General features: G+C 41.9%; 2 protein-coding genes across 3 annotated transcripts in view; one reads left to right on the plus strand and one right to left on the minus strand.

The window, feature by feature from the left end:
- The window catches only part of immp2l (inner mitochondrial membrane peptidase subunit 2), a 534375-nt gene that overhangs the window by 241191 nt on the left and 273163 nt on the right, over positions 1–20021 (minus strand). The gene's annotated exons all lie outside the window — the stretch shown is intronic.
- Positions 16408–20021, plus strand: part of LOC145344154 (leucine-rich repeat neuronal protein 3-like) — a 60259-nt gene continuing 56645 nt past the window's right edge. Inside the window, exon 1 of the mRNA XM_080191047.1 lies at positions 16408–16722. The gene's annotated coding sequence lies outside the window, so the exon portion shown is untranslated. The remainder of the gene's footprint in view (positions 16723–20021) is intronic.

Raw genomic sequence — 20021 nt, forward strand, 5'->3', positions numbered from 1 at the left:
TGTCAGGATGCCGTTGTGTGATGGTAATCTGCTCACTCAACAAGGTGTAATTTTTTTAAGGATTTTCATAGTGAGACTAACAACATTAAAGTGGAAGTTTTTGTCAATTCACTAATTGCTTCGGGATTATACTCTCGGGGTACTTCCACAGTGCAATCTCTGGAGGAGTGCTGATCGTTGACAGCAACTGTGGGTTTCTGAATTGAAGTAAAAGTTTATTTATTAGGGTCACAAGTAGACGTATATTAACACTGCAGTGAAGCTATTGTAAAAATCCCACAGTTGCCACACTCTAGCACCTGTTTGGGTACACTGAGGGAGAATTTAACATGGCCAATGTACCTGACCAGGATGTCTTTCGCATTGTGGGAGGAAACCGGAGCACCCGGAGGAAACGCACAGACACGGGGAGAATGTACAAACTCTACAGAGAGTCACCTCACCCAAGATGAGAATCGAACCCGGGCCCCTAGCACTGTGAGGCAGCAGTGCTAACTACGATGCCACCATGCTGCCCCTAATATTCTCCATATATGCAGTTTCTCAAGTTGTGGTCATTTTCAGCAAACACAAACAGCTTTTTATCAATGCCAAATCCTCACCTATATCAGAAGGGGAATAAATGTCCACATTCAGAACTATTTTTTGAAAACAGTCAGAGTTGGGCCAAAATCAGTCTCCCTTCTATTGATCCTTTGAGCTCAGAATTCTTACCATGAGTTCTGATAAAGCGGTGTACTCCAATACAATTAGTAGGATCACAAGACATGGTGGTGTGACAGGAACTTCTGAAAACCGTTACAAATCCACTTGAGTGAGCACATCAGGAAACTAGCAAATATTCTCTGCAAAGTTTTCAATATGTTACATTCTATATTTATTGTAGCACTGTATCAGATGTGATATTGCTTTGAGAAGAAATGACGTGAATTAAATAAGCGCAATGGAACACGCTATATTACTTGTTAATCAAGTTCTTGGTTTGGAGTAAAAAAAGTTAAAATCTCTGATGGGAAACTCTGATATGCAAGACATTTAAATTATGTAATATACAGGGGAAAAGGTTGACAATGCAAAGTGATATTATTAAGTTGTCTATTTACATATCATAGAATCTATTTGGCCCCTCAAGTCTGCTCTACCATTCAATAAGATCACAGTTAAGCATTTTGTGATTCGAATTCCAAATACCCATCTACTTCCAATTACCTTTGATTCCCTTGCCTAACATGAACTGATCTACTTCTGACTTTAAAATATTCAGTGGCCCCACCTGCACTCCTTTCTGCAGCAGAGAGTTCCAAAGACTCACAACCATCTGAGAGAAAGAAATTCTCTTTATTTCTGTCCTGTAAGGTTGACCCCTAATTTTAAAACAGTGCCCCTAGTTCTGGACTCACCCACAACAAGAAACATCTTATCCACATCCACCTTGTCAAGGCCATTCAAGATCTTATGTACTTCAACTAAGTCACCACTCCACCCCCCACTCTTCCAAACTCCAGTGGAAACAACTCCAGCCTGCACGACCTATCCACATAAAGCAACTCACGCATTCCACGTATCAATCCAGTAAACCTCCTCTGAATCGCCTTCAATGCATTTACATCGTTCCTTAAATAAGGAAACCAAAACTGTCCATAGAACCATAGAAAATTACAGCTCAGAAACACACCTTTGGCCCTTCTTGTCTGTGCCAAGCCATTTTTTGCCTAGTCCCACTGACCTGCACTTGGACCATATCCCTCCACACCCCTCTCATCCATGAACCCATCCAAGTTTTTCTTAAATGTTAAAAGTGACCCCGCATTTACCACTTCATCTGGCAACTCATTCCACACTCCCACCACTCTCTGCATGAAGAAGCCCCCCCTAATATTCCCTTTAAACTTTTCTCCTTTCACCCTTAACCCATGCCCTCTGGTCTTTTTCTCCTCTAGCCTCAGTGGAAAAAGCCTACTTGCATTCACTCTATCTATACCCATCAAAATCTTATACACCTCTATCAAATCTCCCCTCATTCTTCTACGCTCCAGGGAATAAAGTCCTAACCTATTCAATCTCTCTCTGTAACTCAGCTTCAAGCCCCAGCAACATCCTCATGAACCTTCTCTGCACTCTTTCAACCTTATTTACATCCTTCCTGTAACTAGGTGACCAAAACTGGACACAATACTCTAAATTCAGCCTCACCAATGCCTTATATAACCTTACCATAACACTCCAACTTTTATACTTGATACTCTGATTTATAAAGGCCAATGTACCAAACGCACTCTTTACAACCCTATCCACCTGTGACTTCACTTTTAGGGAATTCTGTACCTGTATTCCCAGATCCCTCTGTTCAACTGCACTCTTCAGGGTCCTACCATTTACCCTGTACGTTCTACTTTGGTTTGTCATTCCAAAGTGCAATACCTCACATTTGTCTGCATTAAATTCCATTTGCCATTTTTCAGCCCATTTTTCTAGTTGGTCCAAATCCCTCTGCAAGCTTTGAAAACCTTCCTCACTGTCCACTACACCTCTAATCTTTGTATCATCAGCAAATTTGCTGGTCCAGTTTGCCACATTATCATCCAGATCATTGATACAGATGACAAACAACAATGGACCTAACACCGACCCCTGCAGCACACCACTAGTCACAGGCCTCACTCAGAGGCAATCCTCCACAACACCCTCTGGCTTCTTCCATTGAGCCAGTGTCTAATCCAATTTACAACCTCCCCATGTATACCTAGCGACGGAACCTTCCTAAGTAACATCCCATGAGGGACCTTGTCAAAGGCCTTGCTAAAATCCAGGTAGACAACATCCACCGCCTTCCCTTCATCCACTTTCCTGGTAACCTCCTCGAAAAACTCTACTAGATTGGTCAAACTTGACCTACCCTGCACAATGCCATGTTGACTCTCCCTAATAAGTCCCTGTTTATTCAAATATTTGTAGATCCTATTCCTTATCACACCTTCCAATAACTTGCCCACCACCGACGTCAAACTTAGTGGCCTATAATTTCCCAGATTTCTTTTGGAACCTTTTTTAAACAACGTGAGCCATCCTCCAATCATCCGGCACCTCCCCCGTGAATACTGACATTTTAAATATGTCTGCCAGGGCCCCTGTAAGTTCACTACTAGCCTCCCTCAAGGTCTGTGGGAATATCATGTCCAGTCCTGGGGATTTATCCACTCTGATTTGCCTTCAAGACAGCCAGCACCTCCTCATCTTTAATCTGTAAAGGTTCCATGACCTCCCTACCTGTTTGCCCCATTTCCATAGACTCCTGCCCATTTCCTCAGTAAATACAGATGCAAAAAAACCATTTAGTATCTCCCCCATCTCTTTTGGTTCCATACACAATCTACCACTCTGGTCTTCAAGAAGACCAACTTTATCCCTCACTATCATTTTGCTCCTAACATACCTATAGAAGCTCTTTGGATTTTCCTTCACTCTGTCTGCCAAAGCAATGTCATGCCTTCTTTTAGCCCTCCTGATTTCCCTCTTAAGTAGCTTCTTGCACTTTTTATACTCCGAGCATTTGATCTGTTCCTTGCTGCCTGTACTTTTCATAAAACTCTCTCTTCCTCTTAATCAGCATTACAATCTCCCTCGAGAACCAAGGTTCGTTATTCTTATTTACTCTGCCTTTAATCCTGACAGGAGCATACAAACTCTACACTCAAAATTTCTCCTTTGAAGGCCTCCCACTTTCCATTTACATCCTTACCAGAGAACAGCCTGTGCCAATCCACACTTCCCAGATCCCTTATCATTTCATCAAATTTGGCCTTTTCCAGTTCAGGACTTCAACCCGAGGACCAGATCTGTCCTTATCCATGATCAAGTTGAAACTAATGGCATTATGATCACCGGATCCAAAGTGTTCCCTCACACTCACATCCATCATCTGCCCTAACTCATTTCCCAACAGAAGAGCCAATATTGCATCCTCTCTAGTTGGCACCTCTATATACTGATGTAGAAAATTCTCCTGAACACATTTTACAAACTCTACCCCATCTAAACCTTTAACGGTACGCAAGTCCCGATCTATATGTGGAAAATTAAAATCCCCTACTATCACAACTGTGTTTCTTGCAGTTGTCTGCTATCTCTCCGCTGATTTGCTCCTCCAATTCTCTGACTATTAGGTGGTCTATAATACAACCCCATTAATGTGGTCATACCATTCCTGTTTCTCAACTCCACCCATAGGGCCTCTGTAGACAAGCTCCCTAATCTATCCTGCCTGAGTACCGCTGTAACATTTTCCCGGACCAACAATGCCACCCCCCCACCTTTTATCCCTCTGCCTCTATCATGCCTGAAACATTGGAACCCTGGAACATTGAGCTGCCAGTCCTGCCCCTCCTGTAGCCAAGTTTCACTAATGGCTATAATGTGATATTTCCATGAGTCAATCCACGCCTTCAGCTCATGCCTTCCCCACAATACTCCTGGCATTGAAATAGACACACCTCAAAAGATTATTTCCACCACACTCAACCCTTCGATTTGTGATGTTGCTTGAACTAACCTGTCTTTTGATCTCCGCTCCACTATCTGCTCTGGCACTACGGTTCCCATTCCCCTACAAGTCTAGTTTAAACGCTCCCCAATAACACTAGCAAACCTCCCTGCAAGTATATTGGTCCCCTTGTATTTAGGTGTAACCCGTCTCTCTTGCACAGGTCCCACCTGCTCCAGAAGAGGTCCCAATGATCCAAGAATCGGAAACCCTGCCCCCTACACCAGTTCCTCAGCCACGTGTTCATCTGCCCAAGCATTCTACTCTTAGCCTCACTGGCATGTGGTACAGATAGCAATCCTGAGATTACTATCCTTGGGGTCCTGCTTTTTAACTTCCTTCCAAGCTCTCTATACTCTCTCTTTAGGACCTCCTCGATCTGGCTGATCACTTTCCCACTTTAGAACGCTGTGCACATAATCAGAGACATCCCTGACCTTGGCACCCGGGAGGCAACAAACCATGCGAGAGTCTCTGTCCCAATCACAGAACCTCCTGTCCATACCTCTGACCATTGAGTCCCCTATCACTATCGCTCGCCTCTTCTTCTCCTACCCTTTTGCGCTGCAGAACCAGACTCAGTACCAGAGTTCCGCCTGTAGCACCTTGTCCCAGACAAAGCATCCTCCACAATGGTATCCAATTAAGTATACCTGTTGTGGAGGGAAATGGCCACATGGGAACCCTGCTCTGCTTGTCCTCTCACATTTCCATTCCCTCCTCTTACAGTAACCCAATTTCCTGTGCTCTGCTGTTTAGGTGTAACTACCCCAGCTTGCAGGTGCAGCAGGTGGTCAGGAAGGCGAATGGGATGCTGGCCTTCATAGCGAGGGGGATTGAATATAAAAGTAGGGAGGTCTTGCTGCAGCTGTATAGGGCATTGGTGAGGCCGCAGCTGGAGTACTGTGTGCAGTTTTGGGCGCCGCACCTGCGCAAGGATATTTTGGCCCTGGAGGGAGTGCAGAGGAGGTTTACTAGGCTGATACCGGAGTTGAGGGGATTGAGCTATGAGGAGAGGCTGAATAAACTAGGCTTGTACTCGTTAGAGTTTAGAAGAATGAGGGGAGATCTCATTGAGACACATAAGATGATGAATGGGATGGATAGGATAGAGGTGGAGAGACTCTTCCCGCTCAAAAAAGACAGTAGGACTAGGGGGCACAGCCTCAAGATAAAGGGGAGGCGGTTTAGAACGGAGTTGAGGAGGAACTTCTTCACTCAAAGGGTGGTGAATCTCTGGAATTCTCTGCCCGTTGAAGTGGTGGAGGCTGCCTCGCTAAATATTTTTAAGAAGCGGGTTGATGGGTTCTTGATAAGAGAGGGGATTAAGGGTTATGGGGAGAGGGCGGGAAAGTGGAACTGAGCCACAACAGATCAGCCATGATCTTACTGAATGGCGGGGCAGGCTCGAAGGGCTAGATGGCCTACTCCTGCTCCTATTTCTTATGTTCTTATGTTCTTATGTTCTTAAAGCTACTCTCTATATACTTCTCCTTCTGCCTTTGAGATAGGGGTCGGAATTCTCCAGCGATTAATGCTCCGCTGTTGTTGCCAGTAAGGGCAGAGAATTTGGTGCTCAACCAAACCTCTGTTCACTGCAGCGGGTCCAGAGAATCCCAGGAGAATGAACAGCCGGAGAATCCCGCCCATGGTCTCACCAAAGCTCTGTATAAGTGAAGCATAACTTTGCTGCTTTTGTGTTCAATTCCTCTTGTAAAAGATCACACATGTTGCATTGACATTATTGTATGGGACGTTCATGTAGTCCGCTGAGAATTCCAAAATTCCCAAATTAAGTTTACACTGAGTCACATGAAGCAGCTTTCCAGTGTTAATGGGCCATAACTGTCCGGCTCCCCAACTCTCTAAGTACAATATAGCCAAATGTCAGATTTGGGGGGTATATCCCAAGGATGCACAGTGTTATCCTTCTCAGAGCTTCCTAGGTAAGTATTTGCATAGCAAATGTCCAGAAGCATTAATCTCCCCTATCCAAAATAGTGATTTAAATTGCTAATATTGGATTGTTCCACCAGGGTTATGCTAATAGTTACTTTGAAAAAGTTAGAAGAAATTAAACATCTGACTTCTATATAACGATTTGAAACATCCAGACTGATCCCCACACAAGACTCCCTCCACATCCCCAATCTGGCAGGGGACTCCCCCATCCACTGAATAAAAACCCTTCTCCCCATTGTATTTCCCATTCCCCCTCCCCTCTCAACTTATGGGCCCTGAACCCCTGCCCCAGATGGACCCTTCCCGACCCAGCTGATCCACAAACACCCAACCTGACCAAACTCCCTCTCTGACCTGACCGCACACACCCCCCAACCTACCTGGACCCTCACTGATCTGACCCCCAATCCCGCCAATGCCACCCTCAACCTGACCTGACCGACACCTGTTGACTCAAACCCCCATCCCCCAAAATCCTATTCACTTACCCAAGACACTGACCACCACCCCGTCCTAGCCCCCTTCCAGCCTGTCATTTTCTATCAGACTTTTAACCTTGCCTGCTTTTTGGCAGCTTGCCCAGTAACAAAAGAGGGCATACCCTCCTTCACTCCAACTTGCTAAGAAATTGGCACTGGGCCTCAGTGATAGCTGTGCAGCTTGGATCACACTCAGCCTGAGGCAGGAAGATTAGAAAAGACAGCACAGAAAAAAATTGGCACAGGTACGTCCAATGCTGATTGCAACTCTGAGGAAGTTGGGGCCTTATGTATAGACACACAACATGATTATATCAGAACATAATTTTTAAATACAGTCATTATTCTTCATTATACATTCTTCAGACAAATGCTGCTGTGATCCTACTCAACCTGGACACACTTCATGTGGCTTACTTTGGGAAAGTCAGAAATGAAAATGGTGCAATAAGATAACACATAATGGTCTCTATCAGTTGTTCTGGAGCTGCAAAAGATAAGTGATAAAATTCTAATGGGACAAGACAGGGTAGTGGCAGGGAGGATGGTGGTGGGGGAGTCTAGAACCAGGAGTCACAGTCTGAGGATTCGGGGTAGACCACTTAGGATGGAGGTGAGGAGACATTTCTTCACCCAAAGAGTGGTGAGCCTGTGGAATTCATTACCACAAGAGGTAGTTGATGCCAAAACATTGAATTACTCCAGAGGCAGCTATGTATAGCATTTGGGGTGAATGGGATCAAAGATTATGGGGGAAAGCAGGACTAGGCTATTGAGTTGGATGATCAGCTATGATTGTGATGAATGACAGAGCAGGCTCAAAGGGCCAAATGGCCTCCTCCTGCTCCTATCTTCCAGGTTTCTAGGAACCCAAATCTATTCTAAAGGTGCCATCTGAATTCTAATTCCTCTGTTCTTCTTATCTCCAGAGCTTGAGGTGGATTAGGAATGGTGCACAAACATATCACTGAAGGATTGATTACCTAATAAAAGATCAACCCACAAAATAAAGCAAAGAGTGTTCCGCTATCTGTCGAAAACTAACAATATAAATGCAGAAGAGTTCTTAAAGTACATGTGAAGCAGGCTATCTGGACAGCTTGGCTATTTGTGGAAAATATTACTGAAGTCCTCAAGAGATTAAACAGGAAAGATACTCTGCAGTTGATGACAGTAAACACCACACAAGTGAGCTCAATGGGGTGAAAAAAGTGCTCATTACACAGTGCTACTCGGTGTATTGAAGATTGAAAATAAACTTAATTAACTCATAGCACTCCACTATCATAACAAGACACTTTTGTTGATCAAACATCATTTCAGTACAATGGAAGATTGTGTTTTATCCTTAAACACCAGCACTCTGCAGAGTTCCTGCCAGTCACAGCTTTCTACATTATAAGCTTTCCAACACAAAGCATTAGATGGTGCCTCTGTGTTTTATGTTGAAAGCAAAGCAATTCTGGAATTTTTTGTAAACATTAACTAAACGCATTAAAAACTAACAGGTCAAATTTGACCCAGCAGTCCAAAGTGAGTGGCACAGTGGTTAGCACTGCTGCCTCACAGCGCCAGGGACCCGGGTTTGATTCCCAGCTTGGGTTGTTGTCTGTGTGAAGTTTATACATTTTCCCTGTGACTGTCTGGGTTTCCTCCAGGTCTCTGGTTTCCTCCCACAGTCCAAAGATGTGCAGGTTAGGTTGGTTGGCCATGCTAAGTTGCTCCTTAATATCAGGGGGACTAGCTAGGGTAAATGAATAGGATTATGGGGATAAGATTGTGGTCACTGCAGACTTGATGGGCCAAACGGCTTCCTTCCGCACTGTAGGATTCTAAGTGAAATTTGTTTGAATCGTTTTGGCATAAAACTTAGAACTTGTCTTACACCTTGCATCCCAGACGTTAAGTGCAAACAGAAAGAAAACATATATAAGTTTGCGCCAAAAGTATTTTGTCAATAATCAATTAAAACGACACAGCAATGCTTTAGAATCAAGATAATTCTAAGCTTATTTTGCTCAGCTCTGGAAAATATTTCTCTCAAGTTCAAATTATTTGAAAATTTTTCCTGTGATAACACAATCTTGCACCCTCCAAGAGAACTGTCACCATTAACATCAAGCTGACTTGCTACGGTTTAAAAGCTCCAATGTTGAGTAATAATGCATCCAACTGCTGACTGCTTAGTTGAAGGAAGAATGGGACTGCATCAACCAGCCAATCATCAGTGGCCCAGAATAAACACACAAGAATGCTGTAAATTGTTGTTTTTTTGACAATGCAAGACAAAAGTAGGTAGTTAAATTGTTTTCAATGACTTTTTTATAAGCTTTACTTTGATGTCAACACTGAGTGAATAAAGCAATAATGGTCTGGATTTTGGTGTCAGCAGCAAAGGGCCAGTTTTTTACTGTTTACCTCACATTGCCCAGCTTTTTCATGGGCTTGTTAGCAGAGGCTGCCAATCAACTGGCACATGTTTTGATGCAATGCTTTCTACAGGAGATAGGTTGTATATCTAAATGGGGCAGGCAGTAGAAAAGACATGTTAGCCAATCGGTATGAAGTAACAGTCCAAACTAGGAAATAAAAAAACTGGAAATAAATTTACATTTAAATCAGCTCCAGGAAGTGAAATAAAGCTTGGGAATACAGATGAGATTAAGAGAGACTGATAAAGGACAAACTTATAAAGTAAAACACAATATCTGTAACATTAATTTTCTTGACAAAATGAGACTGCGCACTTGTAAAGTTTTTTTTCCCAGTATAAAGAGATTACTTAGTATTTATCACTTACTACACCATTAAAGTATCACTTCTAATTTTAGCAGTCCTAACTTTTCCAGCCACTTTTACTGTAGAACAAGAGGACAAATACTGCAAGTTCGCACCATTACAGTGATTTGTGTCCCTCCTTAGTCTCTGCTGACAAAAGTTGCAACACTGACCCCTCTGGAGAAACTGGGAGTCTCTTAAAACAACTTCTAGATTTCCACATACCACTGTGTCCATGCAGAAACCGGAAGTTGCTGTCAGATTTACCTTGTAATAATGTTGATGCAAAAACAGAAAATGCTGGAAAATCTCAGCAGGTCTGACAGCATCTGTGGAGAGAGAATAGAGCCAATGTTTTGAGTCTAGATGACCCTACTTCAGAACATCAATAGCATCATTCACCAGACCGCTCACATTTGAAGCATTGTACTTGATTAATTTTGTCTGAGTTGTAGAGGAAACTGGATTGACCAATGTGTATGGTTTTCTTCATCCAAATACTCTCACAAGAAACTTGTTACCAACAGAATCTACCAATGCTGCAAAGTTTAGCTAACACCAAGGATTATAGGACTCCGTTTATACTGGGAAGTATCATTTGTTACTCGAGAGCCAATATAGTGTGAAAGTATACTCAATACAATTTATCTAAAATTTTGCGGGAGGGCGTGAAAGAGGGCAGTTAATTATAGAGAAAAGGGGCATTTAATGTTACACCATCAATCTGGTGCTAGGTTTACACCAAAGACAAATTTAAGTAGTTGGTACCAAAGCATGCAAACATGGAAACCATGTAAGATATACTCCTAATGACCTTGAACATCTAATGATGTTTTCATCAGAGAACTGGATGAATAATCAAAAATTCTCATGCGTATGATAATTATCTTATTAGTGACTAAAGCAAGTTTTACCCATGATTTTTAAATACCTTTTTAATGACAATTGATCGTCACATTATTTTAAAAGTATAATGACTCATTCATTTGCAGTTCTGCAACAAATTACATACAATCATTTCAAAATGAGCCATTTAAAGTGGTTGGTTCATTGACCAAGAATTGGCTGAAACCTATTTTAACTTGAGGATTAATTAAAAAAAATAGATGTTTCTATTTAATTTAGATAATGAATAATTTAAACTTCTGATAATTTACAACAGTTTTTTAAAAACCTGGGAGTATTGGTCCATCCAGTATCACACTAATTCAACAGAACTTATAGTACACCTGGATTATCAAATAGCTCAATTGAAAAAAATGCTCAGATGTTCTGATAGTCGGGCCCTGTAGGTACCCTGGAGAAAGCACTGGATTCCAACGTTAGGATCTTGCAGGAATTGCTCAGAAAACCTCCATAACAGTCTACAATTCTTAATTCAAGTCAGAGACTTCTGAGAGTTTTGACTCACTGACCTGACTAGTTACTAAAACGGTCTCTAACTCCTGAGTAACAAACCTAATGTTTCTCAACTAGATTGTAATTCACTTGTTCTAGTCCGTTATTAGCCTTTTAGGGAATCACAACTTATTGCTAAATATTAAAGAATTGGAAAGTAAATTGGAGCCTGGTAACTTAAGTGGTTGATTCACTTGACTCCAAACTGGCAAGTTGAATTTCTCTTGTTTTCTGGTCATTCCCTTTGGGGGAATGGGGTGCATTCTTTCTTCCACAATTCCCATGCTAATCCTCTGCCCACCAGCTAGCAAGATGCAGAGGAACACTGAAATCTTGGCACAGGGAAGACTGGTCCTGATTTTATGGACCATTCTTTCAAGCCTAAGAATTATGTAAATGTGTGCATTATTTTAAAAAATAAAGGGAGAGGAATTATGAAACAAGTTACCTTTGAGGTAATGTCACAATAAATATACAATAGACACCCAATTCGCCCCACGGGCCCTCTCCCATCACACCGCAACCCCCCCCCCTCACCCCGCAACATCCAAACCTCAGAGACCCCCGGACCCAACCTCACCACACTAGCACCCAGCATCCTACCCCCGTTACACTACCAACCTGTCACCCTATGTAGCTGGCACCCTGCCATTGGCCATCCTGTAACCTCCCCCCACCCGACTTACCCAGTCACTCTACTCAGCTGGCAACCTGCCACCTACTATCTGCTCTACCGCCCCATCCCGCTTGTAATCTGCCACCCTGCCCATCCTGTCACCTACCACCTGACACCCTATCCAGCGTCACCCTAAAAATTCCATCACCCACCACCCTGCAACCCTGTCCCCCAGTACCTTACCACCCTACACAGCTGGCACTCTACCCACCATACCCAGCTATCACCAACTATCCTGCCACCACCATACCTGGCTGGCATTTTACCACCCTAACCAGTGACCACACTCACATTCATTCACTAACACACTGAAAAACCATTTAAATGTCTCATAGTTTTTGAGTGTGTTACTAAACTAAAATTTACCAAAATATGGCAGCTGGTGCTGTAAAAAGGGGGTTTGGCTTCGCTTCCCCTGACAATCCCCCCACGAGGAAGTACTCCCAGAACAGGTAAGTTCCACATTTCTGACGAAGGCTGGTTCAGACGTCAGGGCCAAATGTGGGAAGCTCCGAGACTTTGTAAAAGACGGGAGCAGCGTGGCAACCCAATGGTCATTTTCACTCTTCAGAAGATTCAGCCTAATTCCTCGGCCAAACACAAGTAATTCCATTGACTCTTGTCTCTGGATATTCTGTTTGAATTATTGCTGGGTCCCACGGGAAAACTCATTTGAAAAAAGCATTCATCATAAAATTACTATATCCATCACCTCGCCACCACCTTCCCAAAGGCAATTAGGGATGAGCTACAAATGCTGGCCTTACCAGTGATACTCACATCCCTTGAAAGAATGAAAAAGAAACCTTAAATAGAGCAGAGTCCCAATTTCTTTTTAAAAAATGACACTGGTCTTTGAGGCAGGAACTAATCCAATTCCTCACCAAGAAGTGTTATAACTACTTATTCCCAATATTCTTTTCAGCCAGTCCCTTGGCTTCAAGGATGATTTGCTTCCACTCTGATTAGATGAATTCAGAGATGACTGATGAGCCCAATGTGGAATTTGCAGACTGTGCCACATGCAGACCAGGTGGAGTTTGAAGGGTCGGGAGATTAATCAATGGGAAGTCTGTATGCTTTCTAACACTTCATGTTCTATGTGTTCCCGACAAAGGGCAGAATTTTCCAGTCCCGCCCACCACAGGAATTGTAGCAATCAGGGGGCAGACTATACAAAGGTCCCTTTGGGCGTGATTTTCCGTCTTGGGGCGAGTGTGGCAGGAAAATCCCACCCAAAGTCTCTCATTATGTTCAGTATCTTTCTGAAGCAATCTCCACTTTGGTCAGTCACAGGCCATGGACTCTTGTGAGTCAATGGGAATGTTTGACCTCTTCAATGGTGCTTTACGGACATCCCTAAACTGTTTCTGCTGTCTTCCTACAAGTCTTCTGTAGCAACCAAGTTCAAACAGAGCACTGTTTCAGGGCTTTACAGTCAGGCATATGAATGTACTGCCTGTGGCACTGTTCTTAAGAGATTAGCATCTTGATACTGGGTCTGTTGATTTGGGAGGGAACACTGTTGTTGGACCACCTTTCCTGCCTCTGAATTTGAAGGATTTTACAAAGGTATTGTTGCTGGCACTTCTCCACTGCTTTGAGGTGTCTGCCATAGGTTGACCAAGCTTCCAAAGCAGGCAAGATCACAGAGATCACAGCTGCCCAGTAAACCTTAGGCTCAGATTTTAGATCTTGCTCTTCAAATATTATTTTCTTCAGTCAACCATTGACCAAGATGGCACATTGGAGAGGATGATGCAAATTGTTGTCTATGTCTGCCTTTGTCAAGGAAAGTCCCAAGATGTGGAATATAATCCCCTTTTCCAGGATCTCACTGTTCCCAATATTCACAAATTATCAGCTAGCATATGCCAAACATTCATCTGAGGAAAGGTGAGAGGGTAGACTGTGTCCAAGTCAATCACTGCTCCCTATCAATCAATTTGTACAGTGGTTTGCGCTGCTTCCTCACATTGCCAGGGACCTGGACTTGATTCCTGGCATGGGTTGCTGTCTGTGTGCACATACTCCCCCTGTCTGCATGGGTTTCCTCTAGGTGCTCTGATTTCCTCCCACAATCCAAAAGACATGCTGGTCAGGTGCTAAATTCTCCCTCAGTGTGCCCATACAAGAGCTGGAATGTGGCGACTAGGGGATTTTCGCAGTAACTTCACTGCAGTGTTAATTTAATGTAACGTGACAGTAATAAATAACTTGGGATGAGGGGGATGTGAATTGCTCAACTTCCTGTAAGATTGCAAAGCAGGAAGTTATTTGTATGGGTAGTAATCCTCATTTGCATGTTATGGGTCTTTGTCGCCTTGCTCCAGAAGCTTCTGTACATGTGTGCACATTTGTCAAAAAAAATCCTCTGCCAGAAACACCTTGTATGCTCATTAACAATATATCACTGGATGCTCAGTACCAATCATTTTGTCTCTGAGTGTTCCTGCTATTGTAAAACATTGACACTCATGTAAACTCTTGGCCAAGCAATGATACACAATACAAGAAAAATAATCAGGATGGGAAAGGACGTTGGTAATAATAAAATCATAATGCTATGTTTATGAATGACTCAAGATTTTTGCTGAATTACAATTTCAACAGGACCTCTTCAAAATTTCCAAACTTAGCACTGGTGTCAGTTTCCTAAATTCCTATTGGACTGCATTGCCATCTGAATAATTGAATCATTGACAAAAACAAAGTACAGCACTGGAATAAACCCTTCAATCCTCCAAGCCTGCGCCAATCACGATGTCTGCCTAAACTAAAACCGAACAGAGTCCGTATCCTTCCATTCCCATCCTATTCATCTATTTGTCTAGATGTCCCTTAAATGCCGCCATCGTACCTGCTTCCAACACTTCCCTGGGCACCATGTTCCAGACATTCAACATCCTCTGTGTAAAAAAACTTGCCTCGCACATCTCCTCTAAACTTTCCCCCATACAAATTCAACTTATGTCCCTTAGTACTTAACTTTTCCACCCTAGGAAAGAGTATGCCTTTAAAAAGGAACGTCATTGATATTTACAGAATTCCTATCAGAAATAGTTTTGGGGTGGGGGTGGGAAGCCCCCGTTCGCGTGAATCTGGAACTGAACAGTTATTAAGCAAACTTCCAGGGATGGGGATCGGTTGGAACACTGACCTCTTGGGCCAAGACTTTAACCCGAGCATCCACTGATGGAGCAAAAATCTCTTTGTCATGGGCACAGATCCAAAGCACAGATGGGCTGCAATTAATTTAGCATGAGCACTGAGCTGGTCATTTTACTCAGTGTTATAACAACGCGAATGAAATATAGGAACAATATTACCCACCTTTACTGGGAGGGCATTCAATATTATTATTGACAGTTTGCACAAATTGCAATTCAGGAAAGCCAAGTGCATTCTCCCTCAGTGAGTCAAGAATACCAATTAAACTGACATGATTACAATCCTAAACTAACGTGACAATGGGGCAAAACCCATTTTTGGTTAAAATTATTTTGAAAGATCAAATGACCCTCCCAGTAGGGTTGGAATGTCTGTGCAAATTGTCCCCTCTTTACAAAGACAACTGAACCCCTTCGAGTGTGTTACACAGGAAGGCATCAATGTGAGGAAGAGGATTAAGAAACTGCAAGACACATCAGGGCGTCTTCTGGCTGTCTCAGACTGCAGCTGATCCGAACTGCTTTACAAGAGCATTCCCAGCATTTTGCTCTCACTAGTACTTACAGTGCAGACTCATTTTTCTCTCTGGTCTTTTTTTTTCGATTCAACGCCCTTCATATTACAGTACCCCAAGTTTCTTAGTGAAAATGTGTGCTGCATAACTTAAAGAGGGAAGCTTCGCCACGGTACAACTCCAAACCAGAATGTTATAACTGGGAGAGAAAGTTGCATTGATCAATAATTAACTAAAACTGCTCCTGGACATGTTAAGCTGTGACTGTAAAGACGACAGTCGTGGAACTCAGATGTTCCAAACAAACCCAACGTGTTCATACCGTAGACTGTCAGACGCTTTCCAAATATTGCAAGGAACAATGTGTAAAGCTTATGAACAGGATATAACGCCTGTACAGAATAATGCAGATTGTCGTGCGGACACATCAATGTGGTGCTAGCTATGGCAGCTTTACAAAAGGGTGGAGGGAAGAGGCAAAGTGAGGAAAGCTCCGGTCTCTTCTGCCTCCGTGTGTGTGGTGTTTCCCTGTGAGGAGTTCAGACAAACAACTATGGTATGAAGCAAAATGTCCCCACAGCATACTCCAGAGTTAAAGCTAGGTTAGTATCAGCACTAATTAAAACCACAAGCAGCACAGAATCAATGCCAAGTGCAGGCAGCGACAACGTTATCAAGAAGTGTCGCCGTTATGCTCCCTATTTCGCGCACAGAAGCTAAGAAGGATACAAAGGGAAAGCCAAACACTTGCTCCTTTTATCCGCTCCTCGGCAGCCCAGCCAGTTGATGGACAAGCTATTTCATCCAACCAGGCTCCGGCAGCTGTAAAGGATACACCTTGGCTCTAGGAAATCATTGGCTCCTCTCTGGGGAGCGGAGGGTGTTCAGTTATTAATGACCGCTGAGCAGGCAGCCCGATGTCAATGTGACAACTGATAGTGTGAATCATGCACCACTAAGGACTCTGGATACGAGGGGAAATATAAAGGGGCTTAGCAGCATTTTCATACACCGGATTGACTGTCTCGGCTCGACAGCAGAGCTATAGCAAACAACACAAACAGATGCTTATTGTTAGGGCACAGCTGAAGTACTGCTGCACATCCGAGGGCAGGATACAGGCTTCTGAATCCCCCTATATCTAAAACATACCCAGGCTGTAAGGAAGACAAGCGAATTGAGAAAGATGCTTTAGGATATGAAGGTAAGCTTTCTTTTGACAATTTAATTCTGATGCTTCATATCCAATGGTGCCTCACGTCTATTTCCAGCTATTCTTATTACTAAAACATGTGATAGATGTGTGTTACAAGCTTAGTGGGTCTTTAATTAAACTGAACTCAGATTTCAACTCCCCTCCCAACCAACAATATTATGAATATTTGAGATGTGCAAAGTTCTGATACTTTATTCGCCATGGTGTCAAAATCATCAACCCTAAATCAGAAAATGCTGAGTTGAAATTAAAATTAAAAAATGAAAAAAGATTGCCGATATACGTATGTTACAAAAGGTAACTGAGTTTTATATCCTGCTTCGAATCAGTAGAAAGGTGCTGGCAGAATATTGCAGTTAAAGAAAGCTATAGCAGGAACATTCAGTTAACTGTCCTGTGTAAGCAGTAATCAACATGGGGCAACCTCTTTTAAAAAGGTGGATTCAGGTTAAATCCTTTGATCTTGTCTTGCCTTAGGTTATAACCAAAAACAAAGGCAAGATGAGCATATCGCCAAAGCTTATTGACCTTCTGTTGGACTAAGTCTGCAGGTTGGTACTGTTGTTAATGGGAATCTTTAAAATAGCCCACTGAAATTAGGACAGTTATAAAATCTGATTTCCAATACATTGAGCACAATGGTGAAAGGCAAGTACAAACTAAATTGCATCATACCCCCTATTTCTAAATTCCATTCATAATTAACGGGATCAAAGCATAGACGCTCTTAAATATTATCTTCATTTACTATTTCTCAAAGCTTTTGATATTTCTCTCTCTATCTCTCTCTCTCTCTGCACTGTCAGGCTGGCCAAGAGTGACACTCTAATGTGTTGTTACGTAAAAGCAAAAATCATTTTTGTTTTCCAACAAGTCAAGGATTTTTTAAAAACTAAAAATTACCTGATTTGGCTCAATAAACCTGCACTTTACAAATGCTGCTAACTTAACTGCATGAATATTTAAGAGTCAATTAAATCAAACAGACATAGGTAAAGCATTATAAAGCAGCTTCTGCCATGTGATGCAACATTGCTTTTACCCCAGAACTAAATAATTAAAAACAGGGCAGTTGTGTCTGAATGGGTCTACGATACTATGAGTCTTTTGTACAGATTGTTCTGATGCACATTGCACTGGATCAGTTCTTTATCTAAATATGTTTTACTTAATTGCAGTGGGTGGGTGAGGAGGAGAAGCGATGTTAGATATCTCTAACTTTAATGAAGCGTGACCACTTTCATTTTCTATCAGGTTGTCAACAAGGCCTCACTCTCATTCAAACCAATTTTTTGTGAACATTTTAAATACTGACTGCAAGTAAGCAGGACAACTGGGATATTTCTCTAATTGCTATCCTTGAGTATATATACATGAACAGTAGTGGGTGGTATAACATGGTAATAAGTTAGTGCCTTCCCCCATTGTGCCGTAATGACCACAAGACAAGCGTCTTTACGTCGACAACTAAAAAATGCATCTGTATAAACTGTTAAGTAGGAAGCCTCAACTGGAGGAAATGTGGTCCTGCAAAAAGTCACTATGAACACACAATATCAATTCCATAACCAAATCCACTTAGTTTAGATCAATACAAAGACGTTGCAAAATGTGAGCTAAATTAGTAGAATAATGTGACAAATACTGAATTTATACATTGGGATGTACAGAGAAAGTAAAAAAGAGGCACGTGGTAAATGTATGCAAAACATTAGCAGCATTCACATGGGAAAGGAAGTGAAGACAACTGTAGGTCAAAGTATCTTTGTCACCATCCAGTGCATCAAAACGAATGCACAATAGAGAATGCCACAGTATTTTTAGACACAAAGAGGAATACAATAAAGATGTAAATTTTGATGCTCACAATTCAATTTCCATTTAACTCCATTCAAAAAGGTCTTGTAGGGTTGATAATGATTTGGGAAAAAGTTGTTTAGATTAAATCATCGAAGATAGTGCTCATGTTGTTTTCACCATGGTTACAAAGGATTCCGATTTAGACATCTCCAGCATGTCTAGCTGGTATTGCATTAATACAAGAAAATTCTTTATAGAATATGTTTCCTATTTCACCCAAAACCTCCTTTTAAGTGTAATTATTTAAGCGCTATCATAAACATACAAGACAGGAATTGTAATCATGTGTTGCAAGTTGCTAAGGAAACTCGGTCGTTGCCCATTTTAATCTACTCCTGCTCTCTCAGAATAGTTTCTAGAAAATTACTAGCAGTGGAAAACATTTGCTATAAAATTCATCTCCACTCCCACGTGTTTTTCTTCTTAATGAAACTGTGGTGAAAACACCTATGAAGAACAGACTTGATCCTGACTGTCTCTTCTTGACTGGTGATAAGAGTAACAAAGGAATTATTGGCTCCCCAACCAGAATTCAAATTTAAATTCTATCATCACAGTGTGTCTGTAGCACAAAAAAAATGTGAAGTAGTGGAATGCTGTAGAGACAGGGACACGCTCAATTTGTGCTACTGTACTCATGCTGTTTTACTGGACACAGCAAGTTATTGACAACATACATAAAATGAATACAATGGGTGGCAACCATTGTTGTTTGCATCTCAATATTGAGTTTCACTTGAACTGACAAATAGGCAAAGTAAATAAAACGTGGAAACAGGTCAAAAGGATTTACAATCTGACAAAGGTAGCAGGCTGAGATAAACATATAAACAACTGCTAACTGAAAATTTTAACACATTAGTTTCAATAAACCTACTGGCAAAGGGTACTTTATAAAATGCAAATACTTTCCAAATAAAATATAAAACATTTCAATTTTCAAAATGATGACTACATGACAAAATACAAAGCAAAGCAACTTTAAGAGAAAGAATTGAGTCTTCAGTTTGAGATTAAAACTCTCACCACTGGCACCGGCATCAAATACTATCTGATATAGTGGTGGGAGGCAAACTTTTTCAAATAAAGGTAGGCACTTTGTCATAAGGTTGGATGGGAAACATCATTGAAGTAATCACTTTAGGCAACACTCCATCATATCCTTCAAGTAGTTTAAGAGAATTGTGGTAGAGCCAGGAATGGATTAGCTGCTCATCTTGTTAGCCTAAAGACTAATACAAAACCTGGAGAGACCCAAGGCGAACTTAAATAAAAGAATGCTTAAAGAGCGATATACATACATAATTAATTCCATGAAAGTCCAATATTCCAGTTCAAGTTCTAAGTTGGCACTCTCCCATGCAATAAAGCACAATGCAAACATTAACAGTGCACCAATCTATACCATGTCTTTGCTAGGTGCTCCT

The sequence above is a fragment of the Carcharhinus amblyrhynchos genome, chromosome 6 (assembly GCF_965287045.1).
Source record: "Carcharhinus amblyrhynchos chromosome 6, sCarAmb.v2.hapA, whole genome shotgun sequence".
Classification (NCBI taxonomy): domain Eukaryota; kingdom Metazoa; phylum Chordata; class Chondrichthyes; order Carcharhiniformes; family Carcharhinidae; genus Carcharhinus; species Carcharhinus amblyrhynchos.